The 27,357-nt window shown below is 37.2% G+C and overlaps 1 long non-coding RNA gene across 1 annotated transcript in view; it reads left to right on the forward strand.

The window, feature by feature from the left end:
- The window catches only part of LOC106998005 (uncharacterized), an 80,251-nt gene extending 53,274 nt beyond the window's left edge, over nt 1–26,977 (forward strand). Inside the window, exons 2-3 of the long non-coding RNA XR_001444333.3 lie at nt 23,451–23,636; nt 24,575–26,977. This is a non-coding gene — a long non-coding RNA (uncharacterized LOC106998005). The remainder of the gene's footprint in view (nt 1–23,450; nt 23,637–24,574) is intronic.
- The last annotated feature ends 380 nt before the right edge of the window (nt 26,978–27,357 follow it).

Below are 27,357 nucleotides of genomic sequence, written 5' to 3' on the forward strand. Positions count from 1 at the left end.
AATATTAATCTCATTCTTTTGGCAGACATTGTTTCTTTCCACTGTCCGTTCTTCTCTGTATCTTGTTAATTTTGTCACAGTGACTATGCTGAACTAAATACTCATTTTTTCAGCTTCCTTTGTAGCTAGAAATGGCCGGATGAAATAGTTCTGGCCAGTGAAACTAATAAGGATAATAAAGGGATGGGTACATCTGGTACTCTCCTTTTCCCCTTTGTTCCAATTTTGATACTGGACTTAATGTTTAGAACTATAGTAACTCTTTTGTGACTATGAGATGACAAGCATGAGGACAAAGGTCATTGTACAAAGGATAGTAGAATGGGAAGCTGGAAAGAACCTTGAGAATTGATGACATTGTTGAGAAATAGAATCAAAGGCAACATACTGCTGCTTGTGGAGACAAACTCTTATTTGTAGAAGCCATGGTCAGTTGCTGTTTTTGTTATTTGTGGATGAGCACATTCCTAGTTGATATATATCTCTAATAGCTGCAGGGTTGCTATTATGTAGCAAAATAAGAGTGGAGACACTCTCCTAGTGACAGCCTTCCAAATTATACTGGGCTATATGGACTTTTGAATAGTGATCAGTTTGTGACATGTATTAAACAAGAATTGTTAGAATTTATAGACAAATCAATATATATTCAGCCTACTTGCTCTGTGATTTTTAAATTAAAATACTGGCATATATTTACAGTTGACATTGTCGGCATCAGGACAAACGTCTTGAAGAAAGTCTGTTGACTTCTGTTGCTTTAAAAAAGGGAATAGTACTTTGATTCTACTTTATTATAAATTTTAAACTCTAGCTTTTGAATTACTCATGCATCTGAATAATATATAGTGCTATATAGCATTTTAAATTATAATAAACTATATAAAAGATAAACATGACGAATAGAAAGTTTACAAAATTAATAGGGAAGAAATTAGAAATAATTTCTTATAAATAAATAGTATAATTCGAGTGAGAAATGGAACAATATATATTTAATTTTTTATGTGATGGGTTTGAAATACAACCTCCAGAAAGTGCTTTTGGTTTTCCTTCATGCATATTCCGTATTGTGTAGTGACAAGACATTACATAAGATGGCAGTAGGAGATTACAAATGTTCCCTCTCAGAGTGACATGTTCCAATGAATAAACACAATTATATAATAGCTGTTTTGGATTGCTAGATTTTTATATATATATGTAATCGTCATTGACTACCCATCCCTTTCGTAATGGAATGAAGAAAGCTTCTTTTTATTTCACATACTTTTTAAAAACAGGATTCATATACAATGTTATATTTCAGTTCAGTTTTTTCTGTCCAACTCTCTAAAAACTAAAATTTTGCTTTTTTTTCTAGACTATAACTTAATAGAGTAAGGCAAGATTTCTTATAATATTTTAGCATTTTATTAAAAAATAAAAAGATATTATTGCTGCTGTAAACTCATAAAAGGATATGTTTGCAGAGATTAACTATTTCATTATTGTTTTTTCTTACACATTATTGGATTTGATATTTTAAAGATTATGTTATTATTTTTAATCTTAGAAAATTAATCTGAGATGAACTAGGTTTTCCAGGATGTAGATATAAGAGATTGATAGTAAGCTTTATGCCCTTTGCTGCTTCCAAAAAGATGAATATATTGCTTTGTGCCTCTAACCATTAGAAACCCAGAAATTAAGATAAGCTATAAATGATGACTGTATATTGATAACAAAAGCAAAAATTGGGTGCAAAATTTCTAATATTTGTACTGTTTATTATTTTTCTGAAAGAACTTATGCATTCTTTAATGTCAGTCCATAAACACCAGAGGACCATCTGAATGTAGACAACTCTGCAAATCTGCTAAATCAGAGAGGAAAACATCGAATCTATCTATATAGAATCTATGTAGAATCTTGATATAGATTTGTTGTTAAACCTAGAGAATTGAAGTCCATAAACCAATGAATAAATTACCACAGGAGAAACACTTCATTGATAACAAATATGATCTTGTTTAATTATTACTCTTCTTATGTAAAGGAAATTGCATCTTAATTCTTCCATTATTGACTTTCCAGAATATGAAAAGTTGTGACATTCTTATATATACCTAAACATTGAGGATTTGATATTTTTTTTTGCTGCTCTGTTGGGATAAATTCTGTATACTTGGGATAAAATAAGGGGCATAGCTTTTGTTTTACAACAACATGCATATTAAACCTAATGTAATTTGTTTATCCAAAATGCAATTAAACAAATATGAAATTATAAACATAATATAAACCTGTTACATAATTGAATTTGATACCTGAAAACTGGTAGATTTAAAAATATGTCAATCAGCAAGTGTTACAAGTCATAATTTAAGAGGAAATTGCAGGATATTATTACTATTATTATTTTAGATATGAAATATGAAATTTTAGGTTTATTGCTTTCTGATAATTTAAATCATATAAGTACAAATCTTAATTATAATGCAGTTTATTTTACTCTCATCCAGTACATGTTGTTTATTTCATGTGTATATTTTAAATATTTTATTATCTTTTATCATCCTAGTCACTTAATTTTTCTTTAAACATTTCATAATGTTATAACAAAAATTAATAATTTAATAGTGTTATATTAACTCATCATCAGATTTTGCTAGAGAGTGTAGAATATTCTTGGAGGCAAGATTTTTAAAGTTTTACTTTTTAAAGAAGTTATGTTGTCTCTATTTGTAGCCCTAATGTCACAGTTTTTATATTCAGATTTCTGTTTTTCCTTTTCATCTAAATTCAGCATACCCACTATACCTGAATACCAATTCTTACCCATGCAGTCTGAGTGAGCAATACTCATAGTGCCCCAACAAGCTTCCACAATTAGTATCCTTCAATATCTACAGCTCTTAGCTGGACATCTTTTCATAGTGGGGGAATCTATTCTCTGCTGCCCTTTATTTTTGGGTCTTAACTGTTTCCACAAATGCTGAACTAATTCTCTGTCATATAGACAGCTGTCTGTAGGACTCAGCATCTCAGTTACACTAGATCCTAAATATTGTGCAAGCTCTAGAGTTTCTATTTAGCTCTGACCAGCAACTAGTGGCCTTTTAGCAAGGAGCACAGTTAATGCAATAAAGTGCCATACTGAGGCAGCAGTGGGATGGGGTTCTCTGTGTGTGCCTTCCCATGAAATTGTCCCATGTGCTTATTGTTCAATTGATAAAATTCTCAAAGAGTGACACAAAAACTCTACTTTGAAATGCCTTCTGCCCAGGGCTGCAGAGGAAAAAATATGCAAATATTCCTATAGACTACCATTTTTTAAAAGATTTTTATTTTAGAAAGGAAATCAGTATACCGAAGAGATATCTGCACTCCCATGTTTGCTGCAGCACTGTTCACAATAGCGAAGTTTTTTTTTTTTTGAGATGGAGTCTCACTCTGTGGCCCAGGCTAGAGTACAGTGGCACAGTCTTGGCTCACTGCAACCTCTGCCTCCCAGGTTCAAGTGATTCTCCTGCCTCAGCCTCCCAAGTAGCTGGGATTACAGGTGCAAGCCACCATGCCCAGCAAACTTGTATTTTTAGTAAAGACAGGGTTTTGCCATGTTGGCCAGACTGGTCTTGAACTCCTGACCCTGGGTGATCCACCTGCCTCAGCCTCCCAAAGTTCTGGGATTACAGGCATGAGCCTTCGTGCCTGACCAAAAACTATGCTTCTTAAACAGATTTTTTACAGGGAGGAATTTGCTACCTGAGAAGACATGGTTCCATCCAGTGGTAACTAATCCAACTCTAATCATATGCTCCAGAATGATCCTATAGTTAAGACATCCAAACTCAAAGTTAATAATAGCTCTTTCCAACTAATTCCAGATAAAAACAGTCACTTTTAGTATGAATTAGCTTCAATGCTCTCTATTAAAAAAACCAAAAACTAGTGGTTCTGACACTCACCAGCTCCATGATCTTGGGCAAATGACTTAACCGTTCTAAACCTCAGCTCTCTGGTCTAATAATGGCATAAAGATTGGATGAGTTAATGAAAGTAAAAACACTTAGTGCATTGCTTACCACTAAGTAAGAAATGTTAGCTCCAATTATTATATTATTCAAAGATGTAGCCCAAAAGAAGTAGTTTCAGAGAATAGACGGGAGGCATATTCCACAGGAGCAAACTTGAAAAATAGCTCTTAGGGAGGATCTTGAACTTCCAACAATGACAGGAACACCAAAATGAGAATGAAAATTTCTAGTTTGAAATGTATGAGCATAGATCCAGCAGCTGATGTGAAAGTACTTGGTCCTTTTTGCTCTCTTCAATAGATAATTACACTTAAAAATGGCAGCACTTTGATGAAGAGACCAGTGTCCCACCAGATCAAATGACCATGTGGTGAACTTGGTAATTATAAGTATTAGCAGCAAGCTGGCCCATGGCCAGTCAGCATTCCATTCCACAGGTGCTCTTCAACAGCAAAGCCTGGTTACATTCCCATTAGTTGTTTGTACAGAATGCTCAGACTCATGTGGTTTCTGCCTTGTCAGTCATAAAGTGCTCAAGGAATGGCAAGAATTCAGTGCTGAACTCAGTGTAATAAGTCACAGGTATTAGACAGTTTCAGCAAACTAATTATACTTTCATATTTCTAGTCTATTAAAAAAGGATAATTTCTATACAACTGAGAAACATCTAAAAGCCAGTTTGTTGAGGTCTGAAACTCAAACTCAGCAATGATATCAACCTTGAAAGTATGTGAAATGATTAATGTGGTGTTTCCACAGTAACTTACTTCCTAGTTACTCACTAGGAAGTAAGTAACACTAGAATGCCCCATCGGAAAAGGGTAATGATAAATTGGTGGTTTGGGGGAAATGGCACAGTGGGTGCCAAATGTCAAATCCCTGATGTGTATCCTGAGGTATGGAAAATTCCTCAGGCTTTTGCTACTGTGAGAATTTGGGAATGTTTCTGCTTCCTGAATCTCCTTCTGAGGAAATTTCAGTTTCCCTATAAGAGGGACTCAGCATTCATTTAGGGACCATTTGTACTGAGATCACAAGAGTCCTTTCTGGGGACATCAGTCCTTAGAAGAGGGTTTTCTATTTAACTCCTAATCACTTTGCTACACTATAATCCCTATTTCAGTAGGATCACTAAGTTTTGCCAAAGGAAAAAATCAATGTAATCAATAGGTTATAATTAAATTTAAATGCCGTATTTGGGAACTTTGCCTTGAAGGAGGATGAGGGGCTGTTTTCAGGCACAGAAAGCAAGAACAGTTTGGAGATTTGAAAGAACATTCTGTGATTGAACAATGTCAGATAGTCTAGTTTATTGCTAACACTGGGGCTGGAACCTTGGAGGGAGGCCAGTAAAAGAAGAAAGATAAGCTTCTAGATCCCTGGAACAAAAGTGTCAAGCAAAAACTACCTCCCACTCAAAGCTCTTCTCAACTGTGTGTGCTTTTGCTGTGATTTGCCTTCACAATGCATTCTTCTTGTCAGTTCTATGCAGCTGTTAACTGAATTATTGTGGTAACTCTGGCCATAAGTGATGGTCTTGGCTAACAGTTGCTCATAATAAGAAGAGATTGGCCAGGTGCGTTGGCTCATGCCTGTAATCCTAGCACTTTAGAAGGCCGAGGTAGGTGGATCAACTGAGGTTAGGAGTTTGAGATCAGCCTGGCCAACATGTTGAAACCCCATCTCTACTAAAAATACAAAAAATAGCTGGGTGTGGTAGTGCACGCCTGTAGTCCCAGCTACTCCGGAGGCTGAGATAGGAGAATCACTTGAACCCAGGAGGCGGAGGTTGCAGTGAGCCGAGATTATGCCACTGCACTTCAGCCTGGGCAACAGAGCAAGACTCCATGTCACACACACAAAAATAAGAGATAACAAAAACATAAATGGTTATTATTTCATAATAATATTATTTTTACCTAATGGACTGTGCTCTCACTTACCCGGTACTGGAGGTCGGCTTTTACCCTTCTCTGCCTGGCATCTCCCTTACTCACCTATCAGGCAAGGCTGTAGCCCTGTAAACCACACCCATGTGTGCCTTCTGTTTCTATATCTTTCTTTTCCTCTTTTGCTCAAGACACTCCACTCAATCCCACCTTTGCTCCTTGGACACTTTTATTTCTTCTGGCTTGGCTCCTAATACTGTTCTCTTTGTTCGCTAATTTCTGCTCGTTTATATTTTATGGAGTCTCTCTCCTTTGCTTTTTGCCCTATGTGAACCAGATTGTGTCCTCTCCCACCCCACCTGTACCTCCCCTAGAATTTCAGCCATATTCTCTCAGGCAGAATTAATTCCTCCCATAACCTCCCATATTGACACTTCCTGCATCCTGCCTTGCCATATAATTCATTCATTTTCTCTCCCTCTCTGTCTCTCTCTCTCTGTCTCTCCTCCGCTCCCCCCTCCCTCTCCTTCTCCCTCTCTCTCTCCTTCTTTTCCTCCTTTCTTTCCCAGCTAAAATATAAGTTTCTCAGGGCCTAATTTATCTTCAAACCATAAAACACTTAGTAAATATTTGAGTTCTATTGAATAATCGACTTTTTTATTTCTTGTTCTGTCTAGTAACTCAATTTATTGCATTTCTTTTTCTTTTTTTACTCTCCATTAAAATATTTTAATTTGAAAGTTAATAAATGACATTGTTTCATTACTTTTTTTTATTATTATACTTTAAGTTCTAGGGTACATGTGCATAACGTGCAGGTTTGTTACTTTTATACTTCATGCCTGGGTGGCAAATCCATGGAAATTATTTTCTGTGATCACTTTTACAGGCCTCTGAGGGTGTTGTGGGGATTAAATGGGAATAATGCATAGAAGTGCAGCATCTGGCATAGAATTGAGCTCACTAGCATTCGTGTTTTTAATAATTAGAAGGATTGCAAATGTTGAAGTTCTGTGCTTAAACACGTGAACTTAAGGTAAAAATAACATCAGAAAGGAATAGTCAGTTCTCCCAAGTACTTATGTAATACTGTTCAACTTTTTTTCTTGACAGAGATCAGCAGCATTATGACAAAAGTAAAACTTGAGATCTGTAATAGTCTGTGGCATAATCATATTTAGATGGTTACAAATGAAAAGACTATAAATCTCCAACTTGAATGAGATGCAAAGAGGTCTTTCGTAGTACCATAAATAAATGATTCTAGCTAAACAACTGTCTATCATCTTTTCCCAGAAATCTTGTGTATTTCTTATATTTTAGTGTGTGCTAACGTGCATGGGTTGGCCCAACGTACCAGAGTAATGCCTCTAAATCATGCTGATAGTCATGTAAACTGGCACCCAGACTTTCTCTCTCTCTCTGTCACACACACACACACACACACACACACACACACACACACGCACACACACAATTATAACAGCCCACCACCAGGAGGGTAGAGAATCCATGAGTGAGTTTTCTGATTGTGGGGATGAAATTGCTCTGGCTCATTTATTCTCTCTCCCAGGCTTCCGAGTGACAGTGACATATTTTTCTTTTCTGATTTAAAGATGTATTATTGACTTTGTAAAAGAGTGTCCACCTGGCCCCCGGAGGTTCTCATTTGTGGTTTCAGTTTCACTGCTGTCCCTTAAACACCCCAAGAAGAATTCTGCTTCATGTGATAGCACTTTTATTTCCTCTGCCAGGACAACTCTTGTTCTAGATAGCCACATGGCTTACCTCTTTGCTTCACCAGGACCTCTGTCACCTTGTTAGAGAGTCATATTTGCTTATCTTAGGTAAAATAGAACACCCCTAGCACTCTATTCTTTATAACTCCATTACTACCTGACATTGCTATTTCATTATTGTCTCTCTGTCCCTTGTAGAATGTAAGCACTGTGGCATAGGGGTTTTTTTCTGCATTGTTCATTAGTCTGTCTCCAGCATTTTAAACTTTATTTAGTAAAGAATAAGCATCAAAAAATATTTGTTGAAATAATATGTAAAACTAGCTGAGATAGAGACAACTGTCATCTATCGAAAATTACAAGTCCTGATTTATAAAGTATGCCATTGGGTACAAATATTACATGATAGCTTAGGCGTGGACTTGTGTCTGACGACTGAGGTAGCTTCTGGACTGATTTCCCTGCCTCTAGTCTCTTCATCTTTGTCTTCATTGTTCTGAGTTTTCCTCCCACAAAAATCTGATCATGCCACTTTCCAGACCAACTTCACTTCATAGTTCTCTAGGTCTTTTAGTACCAAATCGAGGCTTCTCAGGGTGACTACAAGATCCCTTAAAGATCTACCCTAGTTTGCTTTTCTAGTCTCATCTTTTCCCACTCACTTCCCTGCTTACACAGAGTAGCTACATATACATCCCTGCACAGTCCACATTGTTTCATGTCTTTTTGACTTTGCCCACATTCCCTGCTTAGTGTTTTTATTTATCACTACCAACCCGATAAGAGTTCCCTGTAAACTCTTTACTCAGGTTCTGTTTAAACATCATAGCCTCTGAAAAACCTCTACTCTTCCTTCTAGTCCCAGCCAATCATGGTCAAATGTCGTTTGTAGGCTCCCTTATGCATATGTGTCTTACTAAGGTGCAGCAATTTGCATTCACAACCATTATTATTGGCTCTTGAGGTATGAGTCACGTACATCCTGTCCATCTTTGGCCGTCAGTAACCATCAGTTGTCTGAACTGTCACATGTGCTGAATTTTGATTATCTGGGAAGGGTGATGGCTCCTTTGTGTCCCCCAGGATTAATTTCTGGTGCTCAGTTAATATGAGCCAATTTAAATATTAACATAAAGAACACTTGATAAGGTGACTCAATTAGGAATCCTAAGCACAGTATTTTCTTAGCCATATGTAAATGATATCTTGTTATTTATTTTAAGCATCTTATTTTAGCTGTTCTCTTATAATTTTGAAAAGCAAATGATTAATTGATGTGTAAAATTATGAAGATATATTTTTTTCACCTTAAGTAGATGGAGTAGGAATTTTCTATTGATAAACTATGACTATGTTTAAGTTTTCAACTAACATAAATGTGACACAGGATTTTCTAGAACAGCAGCTTCCAGACTTGATATTTCTTACTCACGTCAGAAAAACATGCGAGCATATATTCCATTTGTGTTTGTTATTTTTTAAAATAGTAATGTTTTAATTTAAATTAATGATACTTGTATGGAGCTGGCTATATTTAAGGCACTGTTTAAAGAACTTTACAAATATATGAAGTAGATAGTTATTCTTCTTTGCATGAAAAGAAACTGAGTCATAGATTAAATAAGTTGCCCATGTTAGACAGTTGTAAGTCGCAGAGCTGAGCAGTCTGTCTGCATGCTCTTGCTGTCAATCCACTAAGCTGCCTTTAAAATAAATAAAAATTTACTCTAAACAACAAATTCTAATATATTCTGTATGTTACAAAATATACATAAAATAAAAATTTTAAAAAAAGGCAAAAGGGAACAAAATAATGGTGTTTTAAAATATCAGGCTAATTGTAATTACATAAGGGCTTCACATAATCAATGACTAACCATCACAGGAAAGAATGTATGCATTAGGATGGTTTATAATGTATGATTATAGATATAAATCTGTCCTTCAAACTGCAGTCTTGATAACTTTGAATCTTTTGGCCAACAACTTTTTGTCAAACCTAATTTGATCATCTTCATTTTTAATCTTATAATATGGTGGCTGAATAGCTTATACCAGGAGTAGAATTTTCCATGTTACCATTTTCTTGTTCACTTATGCACCTCCATCACTGATATTATCCTCAGCATGTGATGCCTTTGAATTAATATTTTAGACCTATATGTCCTTGTAAAGTTTAGTATAGATAAAACTTGACAATATACTCTACAAATTCTCCTAACTGGTCTCTTATAAACTGCCATAGGGTGTAACCTACTGAAATCAGAGAATGGCTACATGAGGGCACCACTGTCTACCCCTCTGTGCCTGGAACATGCATGCTTCTTTCAGGATATTTTGCTCACTGTATGAGATATAGATCCTCTGATATAATTACTGAACAAGGATGCCTGTGAAAATCCATATATCAAATATAGACTCATATTATATTTAGATAAAATCGAAATAGAAATTGTAGTATTTTTCTTTACTCACCCCAAAGGATTGTCGTGTGCTGCTCCCATCCTTTTTTTGGGTTCGAGAACCCTTGAAATGCAATGAAAGAAGTCACCTGGATGTAAAGCCTCAAATATGAAGATAAAACTGTGGCTCAAAGAGGCAAAAGAGGCTTATAAAGGTGAAACTCAGCAGAGCTGCAACAGACACTTGGCTTACAAATAAAAATAGATATTGTTAACACATTTAAAATGTGAGAACAATTTAAGTTGCAGTAGTTCTTTCTGTTAAAAGTCTTTTTCCCTCCTTTTTTGTTGTCAGCCAATTACTTCATGGTTATTATGTTCAATCCTTAATTCAAACCTTTTGGCTGAGGCCAAGGGCATATTGTGGTATTAACAAAATGGGAACCAACTATTGCTTCTCCCTTTCCACTACTGGATCAGAATCTGTTGCTTGGTTGCATGCACTAATGACCCGTGAAATATTATTGTTCTGTTAATTTAACTCAGGGAGACCATTGGGGATTTGTTTGAAAAGTTGAGAGATGGTTGGAGTACTTGGCTTACAGATAAACTCACTAAAATACATGAGATTTTTCATTGCACACACCCAGTAAAACAACCCAGCCAACTAATCAAATGGAAAAAAAAAAAAACAAAAACAGTCAAGAAAGTTGTATGCCAAACAACTATTGCACAGATTAAACATATATTTTTCAGGTAAGTATTAAATTATTTAGTCACAATTTAGACACTTAAAGGAGAGATCATGTTTCATAAAGTTATAAAGTACTGATTTCTGTGATACTTGCATGGTCTTTATAGTGCTTCCCTTTCTGTAGTGTTTCCTGTTCTTGTTTTTCATTTGCCTGACATAAGACTGTATTTTACCTTTTTGTAGTTCAGGAAATTTAGCTCAGAGTAATTAATAGATCTATTATTATCCATGTATAAACATATTTGTATGTATGTTTGGATAAATCAACAATGAAAATATCACAGGAGAGATTATACCTCCCTTTTGTTTGCTTACCTTTAACTATAAGTAGATAAATAATTTTAAGAAACACTACTTTAAATTTGAAGTGTTATCAATCCTTTATAATCCAAAGATATGTTTTGATAGAAGTTGATCAATACAGAATGAGTAGCATAATTGAATAGATTAAATTCACAAATTATAATGCATTTGTAGAATGTATTCATCCTCAATTTTTACTAAATGAAAATTTTCGATTTTTCAAGCAGAGTAAATGGCACAAATACTTCTTGAACATACAGAGTTTGACTGTTTCATTTATTCTCACTTGTATCTCAAAGTATTTCATAAATGTGAAAAATAAAATAGCATAATAATGAAAAACTGCTGTCCTTTGTCTTGCCCCTCCAAATCTCCAGTCCTCCCAGAGGCAATCATTTGTATTTATTTCAGCCATTTCTTCTAGTATTTTCACCCACATTATCCATTGATTTCCCATTAAATAAGATAAGATAAGATAAGGCTTGTTTGCTTGCTTTTTCTTTCTTTCTTCCTTTCCTCCTTTCTTTCTTTCAAGACAGAGTCTTGCTCTGTCACCCAGGCTGGAGTACAGTAGCCTGATCTCGGCTAACTGCAGCCTTCGCTTCCCAAATTCAAGTGATTCTCCTGCCTCTTCCTCCTGAGTAGCTGGGATTACAGGCACACACCACCATACCTGGCTAATTTTTGTATTTTTAGTAGAGACAGGGTTTCACAACATTGGCTGGGCTGATCTTGAACTCCTGATCTCAAGTGATCCACCTGCCTTAGCCTCCCAAAGTACTGGGATTACAGGTGTTAGCCACCATGCCCAGCCAAGATAAGGCTTTCTGAAATGAAATCTTATATTCTTTTCCCACACTTTAGTTTCCTGCCCAACTACTCTTTTGATGTAATCATATAATAATTTTTAGAATAAATCAGTATTCAGTTTTTATGTTGTTATTGTGAAAATATTTTTTACTACAAAACCAAGTGGTAGTCTATGACTGTTTTTTAATAAGATGCTTTCTTTGTAGTTAATAATTCCCCCCTTTACCACATACATTAGTTTTCAGTGTATCTATCATTAATTATTTTTTATCCATTCAGCCACTCTGTATCTTTTAATAGAATGATTAAATCTATTTATTTTTTAATTGTTTTCTAGTTGTTTTGTAGATTTTTTTTCTTCCTCTCTTAGTGTCTTCCTTTTTGGTTAAGTGATGTTTTTCCATTAGCATATTTTGATTTCTTGCTTTTTAATGTATCTGTAATAGATTTTTTGCTTTGTGGTTACCATGAGGGTTTCAAGAAACATAGTTATAAAAGTTATTTTAAACTGATAACGACTTAACTTCAATTACAACAAAGGAAGAAAAAAGAAAACCTCTATCCCTTAACTATGTTTTCTACCCACACTTTGCATTTTTGATGTCACAATTTATGTCCTTTTATATTGCATAGTCATTAACAAATTATTATAGTTATTTTTTATTACTTTTTCCCTTTTATATTAAAGATATGTGATTTACACACTTCCATTACATTATTAGAGTATTCCAAATTTGACTGTGTACTTTTATTACTGAATTACGTACTTTCAGATGTTTACCTGTTACTTATTAGCACCTTTCATTTTCTTCTTGAAGAACTCTCTTTAGCATTTCTTGTAAGACAGGTCTGGTGGTGATAAATTCCCTCAGCTTTGTTTGTCTGAAAAAGTCTTTACCTCTCCTTTATTTCTAAAGGCAGCTTTGATGGGTAGAGTATTCTTGATTGGCAGTTTTTTTTTTCCTGCAGCACTTTGGATATATTATTCTACTTTCTCCTGAGTTTTAATGTTGCTGCTGAGAGTCTGCTGTTAGAGATACTGGGATTCCCTTGTATGTTATTTTCTTTTCTCTTGCTGCTTTCAGGATCCTCTCTTTGTTTTGGATTGTAGAAATTTTGATTAAAATATGTTGTGGGGTAGTCTTACCTGGATTGAATCTGATTGGAGACCATTGACCTTCCTGTACCTGGGAATTTATATCTTTTTCCAGATTTGGAAGATAGTCTGTTATTATTTCTTTAAATAAGCTTTCTACTCCTTTCTCTACTCCCTGTTGAACACTAATGACCTATAATTTGCTGTTCTGATGTTATCCCATACATTTCATAAGCTTTCTTCATTCTCTTTTATTCTTCTTTCTACTCTGACTCTATTTATAAGTAACCTGTCTTCAAGTTTATAGATTCTTTCCTCTGCTTCATTAGTTCTGCTGTTGATGTTCTACATTGCATTTCTCATTTGTTTTCATTGTATTTTTCAGCTCCAGGATTTCTGTTTGTGATATGATTTGGCTCTGCGTCCCCACCAAAATCTCATCTTGAATTGTAGCTCCAATAATTTCCATGTGTTATGGGAGGAGCGTGGTAGGTGATAATTGAATCATAGGGGTGGTTTCCTCCACTGCATACTGTTCTTGTGGTAGTGAAAAAGTCTCATGCAATCTGATGGTTTTATGAGGGGTTTCCCTTTTCACTTGGCTCTCATTCTCTCTTCTGCTGCCATGTAAGATGTTCCTTTCACCTTCTGCCATGATTGTGAGACCTCCCCAGCCATATGGAACTGTGAGTCCATTAAACCTCTTTTTCTTTATAAATTACCCCATCTCAGATATGTCTTTATCAGCAGTGTGAAAATGAACCAATACAGTTTGATATTTGAAAAAATTATTTCAATTTTTAAAATTTCTCTCATCAACTTCTGACTTGTTTTTCTGTATTTTATTGATGTTTACTGAGCTTCCTTAAAGATAGCCATTTTGAATTCTTTGTCAGGCAGTTCCTCCATCTTCATCTCTTTAGGGTCAGTCACTGACACTTATTTTGTCCATTTGGTGACATCATATTTCTCTAATTTATCTTAATCCTTTTGGCCATGCATTAATGTCTGTACATTGACATAGGTACCTAATTCAGCCTTTGCAGTCTGGCTTTGTTTATGAGCTTCCTTTGGCATTTTTAAAGCTTTCTTTGTAAGCTTTTTCAGAGATTCATAAAAAGTTACCTGATAGGTCCCTAAGTCTGTTACCACTCTATCTATTGCAGGGCTAGGGAGTACTCTAAGACCAGGACTGCCATGGCTGAAATCCTTTGGTTGTCGAGGCTGAGAGTGCTGGTTGCACCTGAAGTCCATGGCTGCCAAGACCAGCACAGCACTGAGGCATGCCCAAGTCTTGCAGCTTGTATGACCTGTGCACAACTGAGGCTTTTCAGGGCTCAAGGTCGATGCAGTTGGTCATCTGCCATTATTTATTAAGGGTTCTATCTTATGCTTATCAATATTAATTTCCAAGTGCACAAACATTTCAGATAATCTATCAATTTCATGAATTCTTAGACTCCTCTTCCAGGTCCCTGTATCCTACTTTTCCCATCTAGACTGGGTTCTCCCTTGGCCTGATGAATTCTTGTAATCCTAGGACCTTCTTTTGTAGCTCTAGCTTATGTTGGCTCTACTCTTTCCTAGATTCTGTGTCTTCGTCTTAAAAATAGTATATATCCTCTTTTTCTGAGGCATATCCTACTATGGCTACTGGGAAAAGGTGCAGTGGCAAACAACTTAAAAAATTCATTGCACATCCAAAATTTCATTTACTTTTCACTCACACTTTATTGATATCCCCTCACACTTTATTGATTTCATGATATTGATTCTTTCTATCCATGAGCATGGAATATTCTTCCATTTGTTTGTGTCCTCTTTTATTTCTTTGAGCAGTGGTTTGTAGTTCTGCTTGAAGAGGTCCTTCACATCCCTTGTAAGTTGGATTCCTAGGTATTTTATTCTCTTTGAAGCAATTGTGAATGGGAGTTCACTCATGATTTGGCTCTGTTTGTCTGTTATTAGTGTATAAGAATGCTTGTGATTTTTGCACATTGATTTTGTATCCTGAGACTTTGCTGAAGTTGCTTATCAGCTTAAGGAGATTTTGGGCTGGGACAATGGGGTTTTCTAAATATACAATCTTGTCATCTGCAAACAGGGACACTTTGACTTCCTCTTTTCTTAATTGAATACCCTTCATTTCTTTCTCCTGCCTGATTGCCCTAGCCAGAACTTCCAACACTATGTTGAATAGGAGTGGTGAGAGAGGGCATCCCTGTCTTGTGCCAGTTTTCAAAGGGAATGCTTCAAGTTTTTTCCCATTCAGTATGATATTGGCTGTGGGTTTGTCGTAAAGAGCTCTTATTATTTTGAGATACGTCCCATCAATACCTAGTTTATTGAGAGTTTTTAGCATGAAGGGCTGTTGAATTTTGTCAAAGGCCTTTTCTGCATGTATGGAGATAATCATGTGTTTTTTGTCTTTGGTTCTGTTTATATGCTGCATTAGGTTTATTGATTTGCGTATGCTGAAGGGATGAAGCCAATTTGGATCGTGGTGGACAAGGTTTTGGTGTGCTGCTGGATTTGTTTTGCCAGTATTTTATTGAGGGTTTTTGCATCGATGTTCATCAGGGATATTGGTCTATTCTCTTTTTTGTGTGTGTCTTTGCCAGGCTTTCGTATCACAATGATATTGGCCTCATAAGATGAATTAGGGAGGATTCCCTCTTTTTCTACTGATTGGGATAGTTTCAGAAGGAATGGTACCAGCCCCTCTTTGTACCTCTGGCAGAATTTGGCTGTGAATCCATCTGGTCCTGGACTTTTTTTGGTTGGTAGGCTATTAATTATTGCCTCAATTTCAGAGCCTGCTATTGGTCTATTCAGGGATTCAACTTCTTCCTGGTTTAGTCTTGGGAGGGTGTATATGTCCAGGAATTTATGCATTTCTTCTAGATGTTCTAGTTTATTTGTGTAGAGGTGTTCATAGTATTCTCTGATGGTAGTTTGTGTCTCTGTGGGATCAGTGGTGATATCCCCTTTGTCATATTTCATTGTGTCTATCTGATTCTTCTGTCTTTTCTTCTTTATTAGTCTTGCTAGCGGTCTATCAATTTTGTTGATCTTTTCAAAAAACCAGTTCCTGGATTCATTGATTTTTTGAAGGGTTTTTTATGTCTCTATCTCCTTCAGTTCTGCTCTGATCTTACTTATTTCTTGCCTTTTGGTAGCTTTTGAATGTGTTTGCCCTTGCTTCTCTAGTTCTTTTAATTGTGATGTTAGTGGTCAATTTTGGATCTTCCTTGCTTTCTCTTGTGGGCATTTTGTGCTGTAAATTTCTCTCTACACACTGCTTCAAATGTGTCCTATAGATTCTGGTATGTTGTGTCTTTGTTCTGATTGATTTTAAAGAACATCTTTATTTCTGCCTTCATTTCATTATGTACCCAGTAGTCATTTAGGAGCAGGTGTTCAGTGGTTTTGAGTGAGTTTCTTAATCCTGAGTTCTAGTTTGATTGCACTGTAGTCTGAGACACAATTTGTTATAATTTTTGTTCTTTTACATTGCTGAGGAATGCTTTACTTCCAACTATGTGGTCAATTTTGGAATAAATGTGATGTGGTACTGAGAAGAATGTATATTCTTTTGATTTTGGGTGGAGAGTTCTGTAGATGTCTATTAGTTCTGCTTGGTGCACAGCTGAGTTCAATTCCTGGATATCCTTGTTAGTTTTCTGTCTTGTTGTTCTGTCTAATGTTGACAGTGGGGTGTTAAAGTCTCCCATTATTGCATGGGAGTCTAAGTCTCTTTGTAAGTCTCTAAGGACTTGCTTTATGAATCTGGGTGCTCCTGTATTGGGTGCATATATATTCAGGATAGTTACCTCTTCTTGTTGAATTGATCCCTTTAATATTATGTAATGGCCTTCTTTGTCTCTTTTGTTCTTTGTTGGTTTAAAGTCTGTTTTGTCAGAGACTAGGATTGCAACCCCTGCTTTTTTTGTTTTGTTTTGTTTTCCATTTGCTTGGTAGATCTTCCTCCATCCCTTTATTTTGAGCCTATGTGTGTCTCTGCACAGGAGATGGGTCTCCTGAATATAGCACACTGATAGGTCTTGACTGTTTATCCAATTTGCCAGTCTGTGTCTTTTAATTGGAGCATCTAGCCCATTTACATTTACGATTAATATTGTTTTGTGTGAATTTGATCCTGTCATTATGATGTTAGCTGGTTATTTTGCTCGTTAGTTGATGCAGTTTCTTCCTAGATCGATGGTCTTTACCATTTGGCATGTTTTTGCAGTGGCTGGTACTGGTTGTTCCTTTCCATGTTTAGTGCTTCCTTCAGGAGCTCTTGTAAGGCAGGCCTGGTGGTGACAAAATCTCTCAGCATTTGCTTATCTGTGAAGGATTTTATTTCTCCTTCACTTACGAAGCTTACTTTGGCTGAATATCAAATTCTGAGTTGAAAATTATTTTCTTTAAGAGTGTTGATTATTGCCCCCCACTCTCTTCTGGCTTCTAGAGATTCTGCCAAGATCTGCTGTTAGTCTGATGGGCTTCCCTTTGTGGGTAACCTGGCCTTTCTCTCTGGCTGCCCTTAACATTTTTTCCTTCATTTCAACTTTGGTGAATCTGACAATTATGTGTCTTGGAGTTGCTCTTCTTGAGGAGTATCTTTGTGGCGTTCTCTATATTTCCTGAATTTGAATATTGGCCTGCCTTGCTAGGTTGGGGAAGTTCTCCTGGATAATATCCTGCAGAGTATTTTCCCACTTGTTTCCATTCTCCTCATAATTTTCAGGTACACCAATCAGTTGTAGATTTGGTCTTTTCCCATAGTCCCATATTTCTTGGAGGCTTTGTTCGTTTTTTCTTTTTACTCTTTTTTCTCTGAACCTCTCTTCTCACTTCATTTCAATCATTTGATCTTCAGTCACTGATACCTTTTCTTCCAGTTGATCGAATTGGCTACTGATGCTTCTGCATGCATCACGTAGTTCTCGTGCCATGGTTTCCAGCTCCATCAGGTCATTCAAGGATTTCTCTACACTGTTTATTCTAGTTAGCCATTTGTGTAGTCTTTTTTCAAGGTTTTTAGCTTCTTTGCGATGGGTTCGAACATTCTCCTTCAGCTTGGAGATGTTTGTTATTACCAATTGTCTGAAGCCTTCTTGTCTCAACTCATCAAAGTCATTCTCTGTCCAGCTTTGTTCCGTTGCTGGCGAGGAGCCGCATTCCTTTGGAGGAGAAGAGGCACTCTGATTTTTAGAATTTTCAGTTTTTCTGCTCTGGTTTCTCCCCATCTTTGTGGTTTTATCTACCTTTGGTCTTTGATGATGGTGATGTAAATGTGGGGTTTTGGTGTAGATGTCCTGTTCATTAGTTTTCCTTCTAACAGTCAGGACCCTCAGCTGCAGGTCTGTTGGGGTTTGCTGGAGGTCCACTCCAGACCCTGTTTGCCTGGGTATCAGCAGTGGAGGCTGCAGCACAGCAAATATTGCAGAATGGTAAATGTTGCTGCCTGATCCTTCCTCTGGAAGCTTCATGTCAGAGGGGCACCCAGCTGTCTGAGGTGTCAGTCCACCCCTACTGGGAGGTATCTCCCAGTTAGGCTACTCGGTGGTCAAGGACCCACTTGAGGCAGTCTGTCCATTCTCAGATCTCAAACTCCGTGCTGGGAGAACCACTACTCTTCAAAGCTGTCAGACAGGGACGTTTAAGTCTGCAGAAGTTTCTGCTGCCTTTTGTTCAACTATGTGCTGCCCCCAGAGGTGGAGTGTACATAGGCAGGCTGGCCTCCTTGAGCTGCGGTGGGCTCCAGTCAGTTCAAACTTCCTGGCCGCTTTGTTTACCTACTTAAGCCTCAGCAATGGCGGCCGCTCCTCCCCCAGACTCGCTGCTGTCTTACAGTTCAATCTCAGACTGCTGTGCTTTGCAGTGAGGGAGGCTCCAGGGGTGTGGGATCCTCTGAGCCAGACACAGGATATAATCTCCTGGTGTCCCATTTCCTAAGACCGTTGGTAAAGTGCAGTATTGGGGTGGAGGTGTCCCGAATTTCCAGGTACCATCTGTCACAGCTTCCTTTTGCTAGGAAAGGGAATTCCCCAACCCCTTGTGCTTCCTGGGTGTGGCCATGCGCTGCCCTACTTTGGCTCATTCTTCCTGGGCTACACCCACTGTCGGACAAGCCCCAGTGAGATGAACCTGGTACCTCAGTTGGAAATGCAGAAATCACCCATATTCTGTGTCGCTCATGCTGGGAGCTGTAGACTAGAGCTGTTCCTATTCGGCTATCTTGGAACCTCCCCCTCTGTAACACATTTTCTTTATCCTGTCTACTGTTGATGGACATTTAGGTTGATTCCGTGTCTGCTGCAGTAAAAGTACTTGTGAATGTCTTTATAATAGAATGAGTTACCATCCTTTGGGTATATACCCAGTTATGGGATTGCTAGGTTGAATGGTAATTCTGCTTTGAGTTCTTTGAGAAACCTCCAAACTGCTTTCCATAGTGGCTGGACTAATATACACTTCCATCAGCAGTGTATAAGCATTCCCTTTTCTTTGCAACTTCATCAGCATCTATTATATTTTGACTTTTTATTAATAGCCATTCTGACTAGTGTGAGACAGTATCTCATTGTGGCTTTGATTTGCATTTCTCTAAAGATTAGTGATGTTGGGCATTTTTTCATATGCTTGTTGGCCACTTCTTTTAAGAGTGTCTGCGTATGTCCTTTGCCAATGTTTTTTTTTTTTTTTTGTTAGGTGGAGTCTTGCTGTGTTGCCTGAGCTGGAGTGCAGTGGTGCAATCTTGACTCACTGCAGCCACCGCTCCCCAGGCTCAAGTGATTCTCCTGCCTCAGTAACTGAGTAACTGAGTAACTGAGACTACAGGCACACATGACCACACTGTCCTAATTTTTTTTTTTTTGTATTTTTAGTAGAGATGAGGTTTCACATCATCTCTGTTGGTCAGGCTGGTCTCAAACTCCTGATCTTAGGCGATCCGCTTGCCTAGGTCTCCCAAGGTGGGATTACAGTCATCAGCCACTGTGCTCAGCCTTTGCCAACTTTTTAAGGAGGTTATTTGTTTTTTGCTTATAAATTTGTTTTAAGTGCTTATAAATGTTGGGTATTAGATTTTGTCAGATGCATAGTTTGCTGAATTTTTCTCCTGTTGTGTAGGGTGTCTGTTTACTCTGTTGATAGTTTCTTTTGCTGTGCCAGAGCTCTTTAGTGTAATTAGGTCCCATTTATCAATTTTCGTCGTGAACTCTTCACCAGTTTGTATGTCCAGAATGGTATTGCCTAGGTTTTTTTGTTTGTTTGTTTTTTGTTTTGTTTTGTTTTTTTTTTTTTGAGATTTTTGTATATGGTGTAAGAAAGGGGTCCAGTTTCAATCTTCTGCATATGGCTAGCCAATTATTCTGCCACCATTTAGTGAATAGAAAGTTTTTTCCCCATTGCTTGATTTTTGCAACTTTGCCTAATAGCTGATAGTTGTTGGTGTATGACATCATTTCTGGGCTCTCTATTCTGTTCCATTGATCTATGTGTCTATTTTTGAAACAGGACCATACTGTTTTGGTTACTGTAGCCTTGTAGCATAGTTAGAAGTCAGATAATGTGATGCCTCCAGCTTTGTTCATTTTGCTTAGGATTGCCTTTGCTTTCTGGGATCTTTTTTTGGTTCCCTATGAATTTTAGAATAGTTTTTTTTGGGAAAAAAAATCTGTGAAGAATGTCAATGGTAGTTTAATAGGAATGTCATTGAATCTATAAATTGCTTTGGGCATTATGACCATTTAAAAAATATTGATTCTTCCTACCCATGATCGTAGAATGTTTTTCCATTTATTTGTGCCATCTCTGATTCCTTTGAGCAGTGTTTTGTAGTTCTCATTGTAAAGATCTTTCACCTTCTTAGTTAACTGTATTCCTTGGTATTTTATTCTTTTTGTGGCATTTGTGAATGAAATTGTGTTCTTCATTTGGTTCTTGACTTGGATGTTGGTGTATAGGATTGCTACTGATTTTTATACATTGATTTCGTATCCTGAGACTGTGTAATTGTTTATCAGATTAAGGAGATTTTGGGAAGAGACTATGGGGTTTTCTACGTATATAATCATATCATCTGCAAATAGGAATAGTTTGACTTCTTCTCTTCCTATTTGGATGCCTTTGATTTCTTTCTCTTGCCTGATAGCTCTGGCTAGAACTTCCAGTACTAAGTTGAATAGGAGTGATGAGAGAATACATCCTTGTCTTGTGCCGGTTTTCAAAAGGAATGCTTCTGACTTTTGCTCATTCAGTGTGATCTTGGCTGTGGGTTTTTTATAGATGGCCCTTATTATTTTGAAGTAGGTATGTTCTTTCAATGTCTTGTTTGTTGAGGGTGTTTTCACATGAAGCAGTGTTGAATTTTATTGAATACCTTTTCTGCATCTATTGAGATGATCATATGATTTTTGGTTCTGGTTCTGTTTATGTGATGAATCACATTTATTGATTTGTGTATGTTGAACCAACCTTGCATCCCAGGGATAAAGCCTGCTTGATCATGGTAGATTAGCCCTTTGATGTGCTGCTGGATCAGTTTGCTAGTATTTTGCTGAGGATCTTCGGATTCTGTCCTTGATGGACCCTGACTGGTACATTTACTAAAATACAGCTTGGTGTTGACCATCCTGTTATCTTTCCAGGAACATAATGTGCTTGTACAGTTTATAGATTCAAATCTTATGTTGTTTCTATGACTTTTTCATGATTGACATTTTAAATATTTATCATTCCCTTAATTTCCATTCTCTCAGTATCTCCAATTTTGTGTATGTTGAATTTCCTTTCCCTTCCATACCTATCATTTTCTCTTTGATTGTTAACCGTTTCACTTTAATTAAAAAATACTTTAAGTCATGTTTTCTGTGTATCTGCATTTTTTCATGACTTCTTGTGGGCTTAATTGCCAGAATGTCTTTATTTTTCTTTCTCTTTTTTTGTGTGCTTACAAACTTATTTTTAACTAATTTTGTTGTGTCACCATGTCTTTCTTGATCTTGAATAATTCTCTTTTGAAGTTTTACTTTATCTGGGAATTTGTTTTAAAAAATGTTTTATATTTATAATTTATATTTGATTACACTTTTATTGGTTCCATGGCAATATTAATATAAATATTCTTCATCTTATTCTGGCTCTTTTTTAATTGTTACACATCCTCAGGTGAGTTAAATTTCCCCTCAAACCAAGATGCTCTACTTAATTTCCTTATAAAACAGTATTGAGTGTATGTGTCTTCTATTAACTTTTATTTCATTTTACTCAACAGGACAAAGCAAATTCATGTATACTTATGAGACAGGGTATATTTCAGTAGTCCTGATAGAATGAATAGTTGCACTTTCTAGGTATGCCAATAACTTTTTGAACTACTGATATTTTCCAGTTTTGTCTGGGCTTGCAGGCACAAAATTTTCTTAAAAGCTTACCACACTCCAAATTTACCTTTTGCTGAACTTGTCATTTCTTTCTCATATTGTGATTAGGGATGCAGTTTACATTTTTGTTTTCTATTCTCTTTTGGAATGACTTCCCATGATAAACAGGTCTGTATTTATACTGTGTTTAATACTAAAGATTTGTTGGAATTTATAAACTGTGAGCTTTATGAAGACGAAGGTTTGTGTAGTGACTACACTCAGACTCTGGAATGAGTGCTAAACATTATTTTAAGCTCAATTTGATATGCATTATTATTATTATTATTTTAGATGGAATTTCGCTGTTGTTGCCCAGGCTACAGTGCAATGGCATGATCACGGCTCACCGCAACCTCTGCCTCCCAGATTCAAGTGATTCTCCTGCCTCAGCCTTTGGAGTAGCCGGGATTACAAGCATTCGCCACCACGCCTGGCTAATTTTGTAATTTTAGTAGAGACGGGGTTTCTCCATGTTGGTCAGGCTGGTCTGGAACTCCTAACCTCAGCTAATCCACCCACCTCAGCCTCCCAAACTGCTGGGTGAGCCAGTGTGCCTGGCCAATTTAAAAAAAAAAAAAAACAAATAAAAACTCTATAAAACTTTATCCCAGATAGGCGTGATCCAAGGAACAATCTCTGTTCTGATCTATTGTTTATATCTCCTTGTGTTGTCTCAGTTATTCTTTTATTTTCATAATATTTTGCTCTGTGATACTTGCACGAATTGTTGTTTTCTCATTATAGAGTCCTTTATTTGTATTCAGCTCTCAGACTGTGATCCTGTTAATGATCAAAGGTCATGCTAAAAAAAGACTTTGCTCCTTTTTTATATAGTCTGAGGAGTTCGGGCAGCTAAATTCCCTGTAAAAGAAATAGGTTTTATGGATTCCTTGGCCATTGTGTTTTCTCAGTATCCCAAGTTCTGTTTGTCTTGATTCTTTTTTCTCTCACTACTGGTTGCATTTTGTGTTCTTTACCATGATTTTCTTTGTTTGCTACAGTTAGGACCTGCACGGGCTACATCAGTAGGAAGATTGATTAAGTTCTTCCTGGTGGAAAGGATTCCTTCCTGCTTGGTGTATAAATTGAGTATGTGATCCCTCAATTTGTAGCGAGAAGATAACATCTCTAACATCATTGACTTCTTCTGCATATCTAACAGAAGCTCTAAGAAGAATGGAAGAGATGTGAGTATTTAATTATTTTCTGCTCAGTATTATATAGCCTCTTCCAAGTATCCATTATACTTTAAAAATAATCATTTCAGTAATAATTATTAATACAAAGGATGACTCTAGAGATTGGATTTTTAAACTCTTTTAGCAGCAGATTTAGAGATGAATGGGAGTTTCTGTGTCACTGTATTAAACAGACAGGCAGTCAGCCTCATTCATTTGTTAGTAGGGGGAAACAAAATCCAAGGGCTGGGGTTTTCTCCCTTGTATTAATGGGATGTGGATGGACTCTGGGGGATGTTCCACAAAGGAAGGATATAAAATATAGTGCAACAAAGAAAGCCTAAGGAAAAATTCAGTAAACAGATTCATTGTTGCCTGGAAGCAATAATGACACTTCTAGGAAACTCCAGTCCTTGGGCTTTAAAACATCTGGAAGAGTTACAAAGGTATTACGTTGAGAGGTAATTGAAAAGGCTATTTTAGAAAGAAGTCATTTTAATGGGTTTTTAAAGATACCTGACACACAATGTAGGTTTAATAAATAGTACATAAAATGTTACCTTTAGGGAAAAATTGCATTTTAGATCTCCATTTTCCCTGCCACAGAACAGAATGTGGAATGAAGTCAAGAGAGATAAGGGTTTATATGGCAGTCCCAGCAGTACGTTTAACATGATCCAGGGTTATTAATAGTAAATTTGTTCTATTTTGGGGGAAATCAAAACAGTCCTCTCACAGATCATTTTCAGACTTTTACCAATATCTGTTTCCACTCTTTTTAAAGGGTGTATGCACTGGCATATAAATGACTATGGAAAAGGAGGAAAAAATGGAGGTTTAAAATAGTAGATGTTAGGATTAGACTTCAGTGGCTTATTAGATTATTGACACCTAGAAGACTTTGTAGATAAAATTATTTCCATACATGAAATCCCACTCTTTTTTAGAACAGAACACATCTGGAAGAACAATCTGTTACCTCTGGACAAGCCCAGCTACAGGATCCTTGGGACCGAACACAAATGAAAATGCAGAATCCCTTGTTCAAAAATTACTGAAAGTTTCAAGGTGGCAGCAGCAGAACATTAAACCAAGTGGGGGATTCTTATAGGTGCAGGGCACTGTTTGACTATACATGTCTCCCACCCATGAAGCTGGCCCTGCCTCCGGCTGCGCTCCCCACCTTCCTTCCTATTCTACTACTGATGTCTGCCAGTCTGTCTTTTACACTTAAACCCTTTCCTTGGTAAGCTTCAATTGCCCCTCAGTTATCAGTCACTGTAATCTCAGTGAATGTGAGTCCCATGGAAGCTCACATCTGAGAGCAGGTTTGATGTATGGTAGGATAGAGATAAATCAGGGTTGGGAGAAAGATGAAGGATGGCAGGCTACAGGAGGCTGACAGGGTATGGCACGGGGATCTTGAGTACCTTATCAGGAAAATGCCTTTATTCAGAGTAAGATTCTTGGAATGACCTAGTAGAAGTGCGCTGAAGAAGAAAAGCTTTTATGTTTTGCTCTTATGTAGATTTTGTGTTGTGGTGGACCTTTTTAGATAGAGTAGATGGTGGTGGGCTAAGCTGCTGATGTAGGTAAGTTTGGACGTCTCTATGAATGTGCTGAGGACTTCTAAACTGGAGGTATTAAGGATGAAAGAAACCACTCCTCTAGCCTGCAAATGCTAGGGTCCTCTTTTATGCCTTAACAGATTCATTAGCAGTTTACTCATGCTCATGTCTAGCAACTCCAAAGATGGTCCTGGGAAAAGTTTTCACCCTGACTTACAGTATACCTAACCATTACCTAGAAGCTGAGGTTGGATATTTTTAATGTGGGAAAATAAGAAGGAATCTGAGCTTTCATAGTAAAACATCTGCTACCCATAAACCTGTGTGGTATACAAATCATGTTGCTTTCATCTATTAATATATAGAAGGAAAGTGTATTAGTTAACACGAATTAGTGTTGTTATTGTAATGCTGTGTAATAAACAAAACATCTGTGTAGTATACAACAGTAAGCATTTATTCAGCTTATACTCTGGAGTTCCCCTCATCTAGTCTGGTCATGGCAGGGCTTGCTCATGTATCTGTCAGCTAGGCAGCTCTGCTGTTCTTGGCTGGGCTTGCTTCCATGACTGTGTGCCAGCAGGCTGTTGGTTGATCTAGTCATTCTTGCAAAATTGGATGACTTGGTTTCACTCCACGTGTCTTATGTCCTCCAGTAGGTCAAACTGGACATGTTTTCATGACAATGGCAGTGGGCAATAGGTAGGCAGAGACATATAAATAAAATTTCAGGCTTCTGCTTGCATCACGTCTGATAACATTGGCTTGAGCAAGTTGCAAAACCATCCAAGAACAGGAGAGCTTTCCAAATTCAAAAGGTAAGGAAGTAGACCCTGCCTTTTTAGGGGTCAGAACTGCAAAGGCATGTGGCAAAAGATATGGGTAAAGGGAGGAAGGAAGGATTGGAGTCATTTATGTCATCCATTTGCTATAGTCTGTCAAAAGCTCTGCTAAGACTTGATGTTTAGATTACAAGGATATGCTAAGTTTTTGTTCCTTTATATCATTAAATAAAGCTGAATCACCAGAAAAATCTTACACCTATATATCAGTTTTCAATGTATTGTCTTTCAGCTCCAACTACCATTCTGCATACTGCTTTGTGATACTGGAGCTGAACCTGGTAAAGATTTTTTCTCCAGCTGGCTTGATGCTAAGCTTTATCAACAGAGGGTGCTAGAGGGACATTGTTGAGGGGATGATGGCAGGAGGGTGCTTCCCTTCCAGGTTCCAGTCCTCATTCCTTGTTATTCTTTGTGAAAGTCAGTAGATCAGTGTGCAGATGGCCTAGTGGAGCTGACCATCAAGGCCAACTCCTCCCTCTCACCTAGGGCCTGTTTTACTGGCAGCTCTGGGCATACCCTTAGGGAGCTGTCTTCCTACCTGGCTGGACCACTTTTATAGTTAAGATCAGATCTGTTGCCTCTGATGTTTCTTCCCCTCTGACGGGAAGTGGTAGCCCTACCCTCTTAGAAATCCTTGGTTCTTCATTGCCTGTACCCCTTCAGCCTAATAATTCTTTTTCTGTAAGTGCTATTTCTGAATCCCTTAGAGCAGGAGTTGGTAAACTATAACTAGTGGACAAAATAAGGGGATATCGTTCTATACTTATCAAACTAGCTAAATATTCAGACTTATGACAACACTTAATTATGGGAAGGTTGTGGGGAAGCAAATATCCTAATAAAATGTTACAAGGAGTATACTATCTTTTGGGAGGTCAATATAAAATATGTAACATGTAATTATATATACGATATGCAATAAAACATTTAAAATGTGCATATTCTTCTTAGCTCAGCAATTAAAAAATAATTAAAAGGATATGTAAAGACTGATGTAGATTGGGGGCAAGATGGCTAACTAGATGCAACTAGAAGGAACATCTGTCTCTGAGGGACTGTAACATTAAGACTGGCACACTCCTTACAGATCTTCAGAGGAAAGGCATTGAGAGTGGATGGAGGGAAGACACAGATGCTAGGCTGAAAAAGGAAGAATCTGGGAGCCCTGCATGGGGCTACTGGGACTAATTCCTGGCATTCGGTGACTACCAGGAAAGGAGTGAGTTGAGCAACCTATTTGCCTGCTCAGGACAATTGAGTTGGCAGGGAGAGCTTTATAGAGAAGTGGTAGAGTCAGAACTTCAGCTGACGTGAAGA

The sequence above is a fragment of the Macaca mulatta genome, chromosome 4, assembly GCF_049350105.2.
Source record: "Macaca mulatta isolate MMU2019108-1 chromosome 4, T2T-MMU8v2.0, whole genome shotgun sequence".
Lineage (NCBI taxonomy): Eukaryota > Metazoa > Chordata > Mammalia > Primates > Cercopithecidae > Macaca > Macaca mulatta.